The 13476-nt window shown below is 40.6% G+C and overlaps 1 long non-coding RNA gene across 1 annotated transcript in view; it reads left to right on the top strand.

Annotated features, from left to right (window-relative positions):
- The first annotated feature begins 2560 nt into the window (after positions 1-2560).
- Positions 2561-13476, top strand: part of LOC141153545 (uncharacterized) — an 884623-nt gene continuing 873707 nt past the window's right edge. The window contains exons 1-2 of the long non-coding RNA XR_012247318.1: positions 2561-2602; positions 3376-3694. This is a non-coding gene — a long non-coding RNA (uncharacterized lncRNA). The remainder of the gene's footprint in view (positions 2603-3375; positions 3695-13476) is intronic.

The raw sequence follows: 13476 nt of genomic DNA on the forward strand, positions 1-13476 counted from the left end.
GTCATGTGATTGAAAGGATTCTGCGGCTGTCAGAAAAAAAACCAATCGTCCTATTCATTCACCTCATGCGGCTCTCGAGGAGAATGTTGAAGCTGATCTGCCTTCCCCTCCTAAAAAAAAAAAAACTATTCAAAGGGCTTGTTCACACATAGCGTCTTTGCAATTTTTTTTTTTTTTTTTTTAAGCAGAAAAAAACTACATTTTACAGTAGCAGCAAACTCAGACTTCAAATATCTCACACAGTGCGTTTTATTCCTTCCCTTTTTTTTTTTTTAACCTGTGGTGAATTTTGTTTAACTACCGCCCTTCAATTGTTTCAAAGTTTTTATTTTAACCTATGTATAAAAAAAAAGCATGAAAAATGCATGAAATATGCACATAATGTATGCTGCATTTTTTTGCAGGAAAAAAAAAACTGCAAAAAAAAAAAAAAAAGCACTGTGCTGTGTGAACATCACCTTAAGGCCTTTTTCCTGGTTAATTCCTGCACCTGGCTCCATAGTCGCAGCTGCCGGAGTCACTTCTCATTAGTAAAGTGTCAGGTCAGGAGACGCCATCGACGGCTGCAAATCCATCTTCTGAGAGGTAATAAAATGGTGCAAACATTGGCTTTTGTCCGGGTTCACTTACTTTTTTTTTTGTATAATTTACATATCTGTGTGATTTCTTTTTTATTAATAGATGCCATCATTTACAGTAGGAATGCACAGAATATATGAGCGCCCCCCCTAAGCCTGCAAATATTGCACACAGGGGAACCCAAATTCCAGATTCTGGTGCATATTTTCCCTTTAGACTGTGTTCACACAAGGTTTCTTTTTTCCAGCGGTCAAAAACGATGTTTTTCAAATTAAAATATCGCTGTTTTTTTTTTTTTTCTTGGAAGTCAATTTTCTGTGCATACTATTTTTATTGTTTCTCAAGCTTTTTTTTTTTTTTAAATAAAATAAATGAATAAAATGTTATTTTTTATTAAGGTGAAAAAAAACACTAAAAGAAACCCCGCCCAAACGTCATTGCTGCATTTTCATTGACGTCTATTGTAACGTATGGAGCGGCTTCATAGCAGAAAATGACTGAAATTGATTTTTTTGAGCAATTTTTTTTTTGGGGGGGGGGGCAAACCCGCTTAAATGCCTGAGCAGAAAAAAACAGTAATGTGAACATACCCTTGAGGCTATGTGTATTTTTGGTGCATTTTTTTTTGTGTTTTTTTCCGTGCAGATATGGGCCAAAAACGCAGTGTAATTCTTATTCCAGCATTTCCTATGAGAATTCGGAAGATCTGTGCACATGATCAGGAATTTTCCTGGCAGGATTTCATGTGTGTATAAATAAGCAGCCTGTCCATTCTTTGTGCAGATTTGCCTGCATTTTTCCTATACAATGCATTGGAAAAACCACATGGCAAATCCGCAGGCAAAACTCGCAAAAAAACGCATCAAAAACGTGCAATTTCCTAGAGCGTTATTTCTGCCAAGAGGTGCAGAAACGGTGCAGAAATTTCTGCAAGGAAATACTGATCGTGCACACATACCCTTAGGGCCCATTCATGTGTACCAGACATGATGTAATCGCACTAAATTTTTGCTGAGATTGGGGAAATAGAAATATAAACTTTACCGACAGCGTCTTAAGTTACCACAGCTGTTGGAAAACAACTACTCTGACAGCCTTCAGTTATTAAAAATAAATAAAAAAAATAAACTGTCAAAAAACTACAAATCCCAGAATGCCCTGGCTGCCTTTGGATGCACTTTGGCTGTCAAGGCATGCTGGGAAATGTATTTAAAAAAAAAAAAAAAAAAAAAAATATGCTGGCGAGTAAAATATTAGAAAATTCCATATTGGATTCTTTGGACCCAATTCCATTAGAAATAATCAGCTGAACGGGAACATTTTGGACATTTGGTGAGGAAAATGGGTGACAAAATCGTGGCTGAGAACAGCTGTGAGGTAAAATTTGTTCTTCAGCTGCAAAAAAAAATATAATTTTGCATTATTTTGAGGTGAAGTATGTAATTTACAGCACAAATAGTGAGATGGCAATATATTATGGGCTGTGATTGGGATGTTGTGAGGTAGCAGGTGAGAATTTAATAAGAAAAGGAGGCTAAAATGGCCTAGAAAATGGTGAATCAACGTTTTCAAGACTCTTGTTAATAGTTCAGTCGCTACCTCTGCACCTCAAATATTTCATTATAAGTGGGTGATGTGGGAGAAAAAACTGCATGGAGCCAGACTGAAATCTGACTTGGTGAGGAAGATTGGTGACAAAATGGTGGCTGACGACAGCTCTGAGGTAAAATTCACTCCACAGCTGAAAAAAATTATACAAATTTTTACAATTTTTTGGGGGTAAATTGTCATTTAGAGTATGTGTGTGTATGTATATTTATATATATATATGTAATACATTGCGGGATTAAATAGGGATGCCTGAGGCAGCAGGTAAGATTTTTAGTCAGAATTGAAGGCTAAAAATGGTGAATCAAGAAGTTGTGTGACAATATTTCTTGGTAATTAATTTATTTATTTCCCCCTTTTTAGATCGGTTTCTAGGAAACCTCAGTGACAAAGAAAGCAGCAGCCATTAAATGAGGTAAATGGCGACAGCACTGCAAGAATAATATAATTACTATGTTATCACGATGTCAGTGAGGTAAAAAATGTCGGAGAGGTTTGTTTCGACCAACTTCCTGGGGTGCTGGGCGTCAAAAATATCAATATTGGGGCTTGCGGTCACTGAATGGGGGGATTATGGTTTCTATTCAGAGTATGAAACTTGCTCAGACCTAATCCTTCTCATAGCTGAGGGTTTGTTACAATGTATTAGCCCAGGTAATCCATTGTAGGATATGTTTTACCTGCAATAATACAGTGTAACACGAGCAACATATCTGCTGCCTATGGTCGCTTTCAGGTGGATGTAACATGGCAGTTTTCTTTGCACCTGCATTATGATTATGGATGCAACACCCCTACCTGGACTTCCTGCACTTCACTATGAGGCTATGTCACGCGGTGTAAAATGAAGATGAACAATCTGTCTCCATTATTTTTTACACAAGAGTTATTCTGGGGGATTTTTTTGTCGAAATAAACGTCTGAAAAATCGCATCAAAAAGTTATCAATTTCTGTTGTAAAAACCATGTTCATACGTTCAGTTTTTCAGGCTTTGGAAAAAAAAAAAAAAAAGAGCCTAGTGGGGGAAAAAAAGAAAGCTCATCACTTCTAGAAAGCAGCTTCTGATGGGAAAACACTCCAGGTGTTGTTTAGTCAGAAGACTGTGGAAAAAAAACACTTCTGGGGAAAAATAAACTGTTCTAAAACTTTGAAAAAAACTCTTCTAAACAACGTGTTTTTTTTTTCAGGTGGATTATGTCTGAAACCCGCCTGAAAAAGCGCTGCGAAACCATCATAAAAAATGAACAAAATGTGCAGCAATATATATATATATATTCTAGATATATGTTTGTAACAGCATTCTAGGGATTGATGGGTTTCCATTGGTCAAGAGCTCTGCACTCCAAATATCTACATCCCCAGGTGACCCCCCAAAAGAATATGGAATGGGGTCTTTGGGTGCTAGAAACTAAATTTTGTTTGACGCCTCTCCCGTTAAAGTGGAACATTCCAGACACTTGGAGAAGGAAACTGGATGACAAAATGGTGGCTGAGCGCAGCTCTGAGGTAACATTTGATCGTCGACTGCACAAAATTATATTTTTTTTAATTTTTTTTTTTTAGGTAAATTATGTCATTTATAGCGCACATAGCGAGATGGCAATATATTTTTAATATATCATGGGTTGTAATCGGGATGTTGTGAGGTGGCAGCTGAGAATTCAGTCAAAAATGAAAGCTAAAATGGTCTGGAAAAAGGTGAATCAACATTTTCAAGAGTCATGTGATAGTTCAGTCGCTACCTCTGTACCCTTGTCTGCCCCCCAATTTCCTAGCTAGAAGGTGAGGTGGGATTACTAAAAACTACATGGCGGGGGTGAGGGAGCTTGAAACCTGTCCCACTGAGGTGAATCGTTCCGGACACTTCTTGAGGGGAAGTTGGTGACAAAATGGTGGCTGGTGGCAACTCTGAGGTAAAATTTACTCTACAGCTACATTAATTAGCATTTTACAATTTTGTGAGGTAAATTATGTCATTTATAGCACAAATAGTGAAATGGCAATATATTTGTACTATAATAAGTATTTTAATAGAGATTTATGTGAGGTTGCAGGTAAGATTTTAGTCAGAAATGAAGGCTAAAAAGGTCAAGTTTAAAAGTGAATCAAGAACTTGTTTGATAATAGTTATAGTTATTCTTGTTTTCCCATTTTTATACATGTTTCTAGGAGGCCTGGGTGGCCACCAAACCAGCAGTTATTTAATGAGGTAAATGGCGACTGTGTAACGACAATAATAAAAAAAAATTGTTGTTATCACATCAGTGAGGTAAAAAATGTCAGAGAGTTTGACACAGGGTGTCAAAAACATCAGTATAAGCCTGAAATGAACCATCATTTAATGGAGGTGAATTTACGATTATGTCATTTTTATGGCCCAGATTTTATTTTTGACATATCCTTAATAGTTTAAGATTTCTACTTTCTGTCACTGAATCGCACCTAAAACATGTACTAATAAGTGGGTAAAATATGTGCTGATGGTAGATTCAGAAACGGTGAGGATTTTTTTTTATTTTTTTTGTTATAAATCTTCACCAGTGGTGTACATAGAAATTATAGGGCGCCATAGAAAAAGTTCTAATTGCCCCCCCCCCCCCCAACAAAAAAAAGTAAATTAATATTTTGCGGGGGTCACAGAAGAGCATATCTCAAAACTTTGCAACCTTTAAAAAGTTGTAATTTTGCTCCTACTGAAGCTCTAGATTCTCCTTTATTTCACCCATAAAGTATGATGCCAACAAAAGTGTCTCACAAACACTGTATGATACCCACAACAGTGAATTCCTCCACAGTACCCTCCACACAGACCCCCAACAGTGTGATCCCCCAACTGTGACGCCCACACAGCCCTCCATGCAGCATAATGTGCCTACATACAGTATAATGGCCCCCCACACCTCTCCACACTGTATAATGGACCACACACAAACCTTCACACTGTATAATTGCTTGCATACAGTATAATGCACCCCACACACCCCTCCATAAAGTATAAAGGCTCCCAGTTAGCCTTCCAAATATTATAATGGCTCCACATAGACCTCCATATATTATAATAGCCCCCACATAGCCTTCCATATAGTATAATGGGCCCCATAATCCTCCAGATAGTATACAGCACCCTATAATCCTCCATATCGTATAATGTACTCCCCATAATCCTACATACAGTATAATACACTGCCCATAGTCCTCTATATAGTATAATGTTTCACGCTTGCCGGTGGCGCACGTGGTTCGTGAACTCACTGTGCCACGGGGCCGGGCTTACCTAGGTGGGGCGTAGCTAAGCGGCTACCTGGTGTTCAGTGAAGCTCCTGAAGGTGGAGTCAGGCGTGAGCTGCAGGTAGCCCCAGGGGTCACTACCAGGCAGTACCCCGCTACCGCAGTTGCTGATCCCAGGGGTCGGGTTTGCTGGACGGGGACACGGGAGCTAGGTTGCAGACAGGAAGGATTCGGAAACTGTCGGACAGTGCGGACAACCTGGGCTTCGGGGATAGGTTCTTGTTCAGACCCACAGGTCTCTGGGAAACAGTTCAGGTAGCACTGAAGTGGCTACAGGGTTCAGGTACTGCTGGAACGGCTTCAGGGACACGTATAAACTACACAATACTACAAGGACGGTACAGGATAGGGAAATAACTAATTTAGACTAAGGACGGGGGACCTGGCAACATACAGTTGCAAACACAAACTACCACTAACAAACTATAGGGGTTGCTCAGGCACCTCACTATAATGCACTCCCCATAGTCCTCAATACAGTGTAATGCACTCACCGTAGTCCTCCATATAGTATAGTGCACTCCCCATAGTCCTCCATATAGTTGTTACGATACTGGCATAGTACTGCTGGAAACCAGTGGCAAAGGAGCACAAACAGGAGCAGCAAGCGGTAGCTGTATTTCTTGGAGATAGCAAGGACTTGTTGGAAAAAATCCGTAGATAAATTAGAACAGACTGAGTAAGAATGTTCAGGAGCTGGAGACTAAAGCTAAGCTAACAGCTAGACACAATACTCAAGCAATGAGTGAGAGATCCATGCGGCTTTAAGTAGGCCCAATCAGGAAACAAGATGGATTCTACAGATTCAAAATCCGCCATCTTGGAAAACGGCAATTGTAAAACACAACATCAGCCTCCAGTGGTAAGGAGTGAAACTGCAGCACAATTATTAAAGTGAACAATAGCGGCCACTAGTGGTCAAACTGTAGAAGGCAACAGAATTCCTGACATTACTCCCCCTTTCAACAGCGGAATTAGTATAGGAGCTGTGGCGAACTTCGTTTTCGGGCAAGAAAAAAGCATCTTGTGCTTGAGGATACCAAACAAACGATATGCCTTTCTTTGTTAATTCGGTGATTGGTGCAATTATACCTGAAAAATTCTTAATGAAACATCTGTAAAAATTGACAAAGCGCACAAATTGTTGGACTTCTTTTACGTTTTTTGGCGTTACCCACTCAGTGATAGCTTGAATCTTGCTAGAGTCCATTTGCAATCCTTGAGTAGAAATTATATAGTCCAAGAACTGGATCTCTGTTTCATGAGACTCACATTTTTTCCAGCTTAACCCCTTTAAAGCCCATGACGTATTAATACGCGTCTGTGCCCTGGGACTTAAGAGCCTGACCCGTATTAGTAGCTCATCGCGATCGCGCGCGCACACAGGCTGTGTGGGCGCGATCGCCGCCGGGTGTCAGCTGATTGTCACAGCTGACACCCGGTACTATGTGCAGGGAGCGGTCCCTCACCACTCCCGGCACATTAACCCCCGCAATGCTGCGATCGAAGTCGATCGCAGCATTGCGGTGGCAAGGGGAGGTGATCACAATACTCACCTCCTCTTCCAGCCTCCAGCGCTGTCTGCCGCGGCTTCCCGGGTGTTGCCATGACGACCCGATGTCGTCATGACAACATCCGGGTCACCAGACAGCAGGAACATTGTTTGGTCATGCGCAGTGCATGACCGAACAATCTTCTCACTGTGCAGCGCTGACTGCCTGCATGGCACAGGGATGGTGCTCCATCCCTATGCTATGCAAGCGATCAGTATAAAAAAAGTGAAAGTCCCAGAGGGGGACAAAGGAAAAAAGTGTAAAAACTGTCAGAAAGTGGAAAAAAAAATAAAAAAATAATTGTAAAAATATTTTGTTTAAAATCCACCAAAAATAAAAATATAATGTACCCATCAATAAATATTATTATGAAAAAAAGCAAACAAACAATAAAAGTACACATATTTGTTATCGCCGCGTCCGGAACGACCTGCCCTATAAAACTGTCCCACTAGTTAACCCCTTCAGTGAACATGGTAAAAAATAAAAATAAAAAACGAAGCAAAAAACAATGCTTTATCATCACTTCCAAACAAAAAATGGAATAACACGCAATCAAAAAGATGAATATAAATAAAAATGGTACCCCTGAAAACGTCATCTTGTCCCACAAAAAACAAGCCGCCATACAGCTCCATCATCCGAAAAATCAAAAAGTTATAGCTCTCAGAATAAAGCGATGCAAAAAAATAATTTTTTCTATAAAATAGCTTTTATTGTGTAAAAGCGCCAAAACATAGAAAAACGATATAAATGTAGTACCGCTCTAAACGTACTGACCCAAAGAATAAAGCTGCCTTATCAATTTTACCACATGCGGAACAGAATAAAAAAAACAAGCAAAAAAACAATTCCTGAATTGTTGGTTTTTGTTTATTCTGCCTCCTAAAAATCGGAATAGAAAGCGATCAAAAAATGTCACGTGCCTGAAAATGGCACCAATAAAAACGTCAACTCATCCCGCAAAAAACAAGCCATCACATGACTCTGTCTGCCAAAATATGGAAAAATTATAGCTCTCAAAATATGGCGATGCAAAAACTAGATTTTACAAAAAATGCGTCTTTTAGTGTGTGACAGCTATCAATCATAAAACCCCATATGATTCTGGTATCGCTGTAATCGCACCGACCCGAAGAATAAAGTCGTCTAATCACTTATACCGCACGAGGAACGGCGTAAAAAATAAACTCTCGGGTTAGGGTTGTGCTAGGGTTAGGGTTGGGTTAGGGCTGGGGCTAGGGTTGGGGTTAGGGTTGTGATGGGGTTGGGATTTTTTTCAAAAGTAAGAAAAAAAGATGACGATATGGCGACTAGTGTTGAGCGCAAGTGCTCGCTACTTGAGTTTGCATCGGGTGCTCTGGTATGCGTTGAGTATCGTGGGTATTTGAGTGACATGCTCGAGTCTCCGCCCCATATGCTTCGCGGCCAAAAAAACTTTGCGGGGATTGCCTGCCATGCACGAGCGATCCCCGCATGTTTTTCTTTGGGTGTCTAATAACCGTGAAAGATGCGGGGCAGGGACTCGAGCATGTCACTCGAGCACACGCAGTACATGGTGCATACCTGAGTACCCGATGCAAACTCAAGTAGCGAGCACTTGCGCTCAAGACTAATGACAACTTATTCAATATGATGACCTAATGTTATCAAATTCTGTGTCGTACCTCTGGGTTCAAAATGTTCACTATACCCCTTGATAAAATCCTTGAGGGGTCTAGTTTCCAAAATGGGGTGACTTGTGGGGGGTTTCCACTGTTTAGGCACACAGGGGCTCTCCAAACGCGACATGGTGTCCACTAACAAATTGAATGGAAAATCGGTTCAAATTGTTAGCGGACACCATGTTGCGTTTGGAGAGCCCCTGTGTGCCTAAACATTGGAGCTCCCCCACAAGTGACCCCATTTTGGAAACTAGACCCCCCAAGGCACCTATCTAGATGCATAGTGAGCACTTGGAACCCCCAGGTGCTTCACAAATTGATTCGTAAAAATGAAAAAGTGGAAAAGAAAACACTTTTTTATTTTTACGGATTAATTTGTGAAGCACCTGGGGGTTCCAAGTGCTCACTATGCATCTAGATAGGTGCCTTGGGGGGTCTAGTTTATAAAATGGGGTCACTTGTGGGGGTGCTCCAATGTTTAGGCACACAGGGGCTCTCCAAACGCAACATGGTGTCCGCTAACAATTTGAGCCGATTTTCCATTCAATTTGTTAGCGGACACCATGTCACGTTTGGAGAGCCCCTGTGTGCCTAAACTTTGGAGCTCCCCCACAAGTGACCCCATTTTGGAAACTAGACCCCCAAAGGCACCTATCTAGATGCATAGTGAGCACTTGGAACCCCCAGGTGCTTCACAAATTGATTCGTAAAAATGAAAAAGTGGGAAAAAAAATACTTTTTCATTTTTACGGATTAATTTGTGAAGCACCTGGGGGTTCAAAATGCTCACCACCCATCTAGATAAGTTCCCAGGAGGTCTAGTTTCCAAAATGGGGTCACTTGTGGGGGGTTTCCACTGTTTAGGCACATCAGGGGCTCTCCAAACGCAACATGGCATCTTCTAATTATTCAAGCAAATTTTACAATCGAAAATTCAAATGGCGCTCCTTCCCTTCCGAGCCTTGCCGTGCGCCCAAACAGTGGTTTTTCCCCACATATGGGGTATCTGCGTGCCCAGGGGAAATTTCACAACAAATTTTGGGGTCCATTTTTTCCTGTTACCCCTGCGAAAAAAATGGGTCTAAAGTAACATTTTTGTGAAAAAAGTTAAATGTTCATTTTTTTCTTCCACATTCCAAAAATTCCTGTGAAGAACCTGAAGGGTTAATAAAGTTCTTGAATGTGGTTTTGAGCACCTTGAGGGGTGCAGTTTTTAGAATGGTGTCACTTTTGGGTATTTTCTGTCATAAAGACCCCTCAAAGTGACTTCAAATGTGATGTGGTCCCTAGAAAAATGGTTTTATAAATTTTGTTGGAAAAATGAGAAATCGCTGGTCAACTTTTAACCCTTATAGCTCCATAACAAAAAAAAAAATTTGGTTCCAAAATTGTGCTGATGTAAAGTAAACATGTGGGAAATGTTATTTATTAACTATTTTGTGTGACATATCTCTCTGATTTAAGGGCATAAAAATTCAAATTTTAAAAATTTTTAAAATTTTCACCAAATTTCCATTTTTTTCACAAATAAACGCAAGTGATATCGAAGAAATTTTACCACAATCATGAAGTACAATATGTCACGAAAAAATATTCTCAAAATCAGGGGGATCCGTTGAAGCGTTCCAGAGTAATTATCTCATAAAGTGACAGTGGTCAGAATTGTAAAAATTGGCCTGGTCATTAACGTGCAAACCACCTTGGGTTGTAAAGGGGTTAATATAAAGATGGTGGGTTCTTGGATGCTCTAGCACAGTTTTCCCATGATTCTGATGCTCTTCTGCAGAATTAGAAAATATTACTATATCATCCAGATAAATGACTACAAATTGATCAAGCAAGTCTCTGAAAATGTCATTAACAAAATGCTGAAACGTTGCAGGAGCATTGCACAGTCCAAACGACATGACTGAGTACTCAGTGTCTATAACGTGATCTCAATGCCATTTTCCATTCATCACCTGGTCTAACATGAACCAAGTTGTATGCCCCTCGAAGATCCAGTTTTGTGAACAACTTTGCATGACAAACTCAGTCCAGCAACTCAGGGATCAAAGGCAGAGGGTAATGATTCTTTACAGTAATTTTTTTCAATTCTCTGTAATCAATGCAGGACCTTAAGGAACCATCTTTCTTTTTGACAAAAAATATAGGCGCACCTGCTTGTGATGGAGATGGATGAATAAACCCTTTGGCTACATTTTCATCGATGTATTCCTTGAGTGTTTTCATACGGCCGATGAAGAGGGAGTTTGTCTGCATTTTTCTTGTCACCTACATCAGCAAATTCCTTATACAGTGCCTACAAGTAGTATTCAACCCCCTGCAGATTTAGCTGGTTTGATAAGATGCAAATAAGTTAGAGCCTTCAAACTGCAAACGAGAGTAGGTTTTATGAACAGAAGCATAAATCTTACAAACCAAAAAATTATGTTGCTCAGTTGAATTTTATTAAATTTTAAACATAAAAGTGTGGGTCAATTATTATACAACCCCTATGTTTAATATTTTGTGGAATAACCCTTGTTTGCAATTACAGCTAATAATCATCTTTTATAAGACCTGATCAGGCCGGCACAGGTCTGTGGAGTTATCTTGGCCCACTCCTCCATGCAGATCTTCTCCAAGTTATCTAGGTTCTTTGGGTGTCTCATGTGGACTTTATTCTTGAGCTCCTTCCACAAGTTTTCAATTGGGTTAAGGTCAGGAGACTGACTAGGCCACTCCAACACCTTGACTTTTTCCCTCTTGAACCAGGTCTTGGTTTTCTTGGCTGTGTTCTTTGGGTCGTTGTCTTGTTGGAAGATGAAATTACGACCCATCTTAAGATCCTTGATGGAGGAGCGGAGGTTCTTGGCCAAAATCTCCAGGTAGGCCGTGCTATCCATCTTCCCATGGATGCGGACCAGATGGCCAGGCCCCTTGGCAGAGAAACAGCCCCACAGCATGATGCTGCCACCACCATGCTTGACTGTAGGGATGGTATTCTTGGGGTCGTATGCAGTGCCATCCAGTCTCCAAACGTCACGTGTGTGGTTGGCACCAAAGATCTCGATCTTGGTCTCATCAGACCATAGAACCTTGAACCAGTCTGTCTCAGAGTCCACCAAGTGATCATGAGCAAACTGTAGACGAGCCTTGACATGACGCTTTGAAAGTAAAGGTACCTTACGGGCTCGTCTGGAACGGAGACCATTGCGGCGGAGTACGTTACTTATGGTATTGACTGAAACCAATGTCCCCACTGCCATGAGATCTTCCCGGAGCTCCTTCCTTGTTGTCCTTGGGTTAGCCTTGACTCTTCGGACAAGCCTGGCCTCGGCACGGGAGGACACTTTCAAAGGCTGTCCAGGCCGTGGAAGGCTAACAGTAGTTCCATAAGCCTTCCACTTACGGATGATGCTCCCAACAGTGGAGACAGGTAGGCCCAACTCCTTGGAAAGGGTTTTGTGACCCTCCACGATCTTGTCTCTGATGGCCTTGGAATGCTCCTTTGTCTTTCCCATGTTGACCATGTCTGAGTGCTGTTCACAAGTTTGGGGAGGGTCTTAAATAGTCAGAAAAGGCTGGCAAAAGAGATCTTTAATCCACACATGTGAAGCTCATTATTCTTGGTGCCTGAACTACTTCTTAATACTTTTGGGGGACCAAACAGAATTCTTGTGGCTTGAGGGGTTGAATAATAAATGACACTCTGAATTAACTTTTAACGTTTTTTTAAAAAAAAAAAAAAAAAAAAAAATTTGCTGCAGTGCATTTCCCACTTCCAGGCTGATCTACAGTACAAATGTCACAATGCCAAGTTAATTCCGCATGTGTCAACCAGCTAAATCTGCAGGGGTTGAATACTACTTGTAGGCAGTTGTGCTCAAAAGTTTACATACCCCATCAGAATTTTTCCTTTCTTGGCCTTGTTTCACAGAATATGAATGATAACAAAAAACCTTTTACTCCACTCATGGTTATTGGTTGGGTGAAGCCATTTATTGTCAAACTTCTATGTTTTCTCTTTTTAAATCTTAATGACAACCAAAAACATCCAAATGACCCTGATCAAAAGTTCCCATACCCTGATTATTTTGACCTGATAACATGCACAGAATTTGACACAAATGGGTTTGAATGGCTATTAAAGGTAACATCCTCACCTGTGACCTGTTTCCTTGTAATCAATGTGTGTACATAAAAGCTGAGTGAGTTTGTGGGATCCAGACAGACTCTTTCATCCAGCCACTGACGTTTCTGGATTGTGAGTCATGGGGAAAGCAAAAGAATTGTCAATGGATCTATGGGAAAAGGTAGTTGAACTGTATAACACAGGAAAGGGATACAAAAATAATATGCAAGGAATTGATAATGCCAGTCAGCAGCATTCAAACTGTAATTAAAAAATGGAAAATCAGGGGCTTTATAAAAACCAAACCACGGTCAGGTAGACCAATAAAAATTTTGCCCACAACTGCCAGGAAAATTGTTCGGGATGCAAAGAAAAACCCACAAATAACATTAGCTGAAATTCAGGACTCTCTGAAAACTAGATGTGTGGCTGTTTCAAGATGCACAATAAGGAGGCACTTGAAGAAAAATGGGCTGCATGGTTGAGTCCCCAGAAGAAAGCCATTAGTGTGCAAATGCCACAAAGTATCTTGCCTACACTATGCCAAACAGCACAGAGACAAGCCTCAAAACTTCTGGTACAAGGTAATTTGGAGTGATGAGACCAAAATTGAACTTTTTGGCCACAACCATAAATGTTACATTCGGAGAGAGGTCAACACGACCT

Source organism: Phyllobates terribilis, unplaced genomic scaffold, assembly GCF_046119375.1.
Source record: "Phyllobates terribilis strain yellow unplaced genomic scaffold, ASM4611937v1 Scaffold_7__3_contigs__length_470593459, whole genome shotgun sequence".
Lineage (NCBI taxonomy): Eukaryota > Metazoa > Chordata > Amphibia > Anura > Dendrobatidae > Phyllobates > Phyllobates terribilis.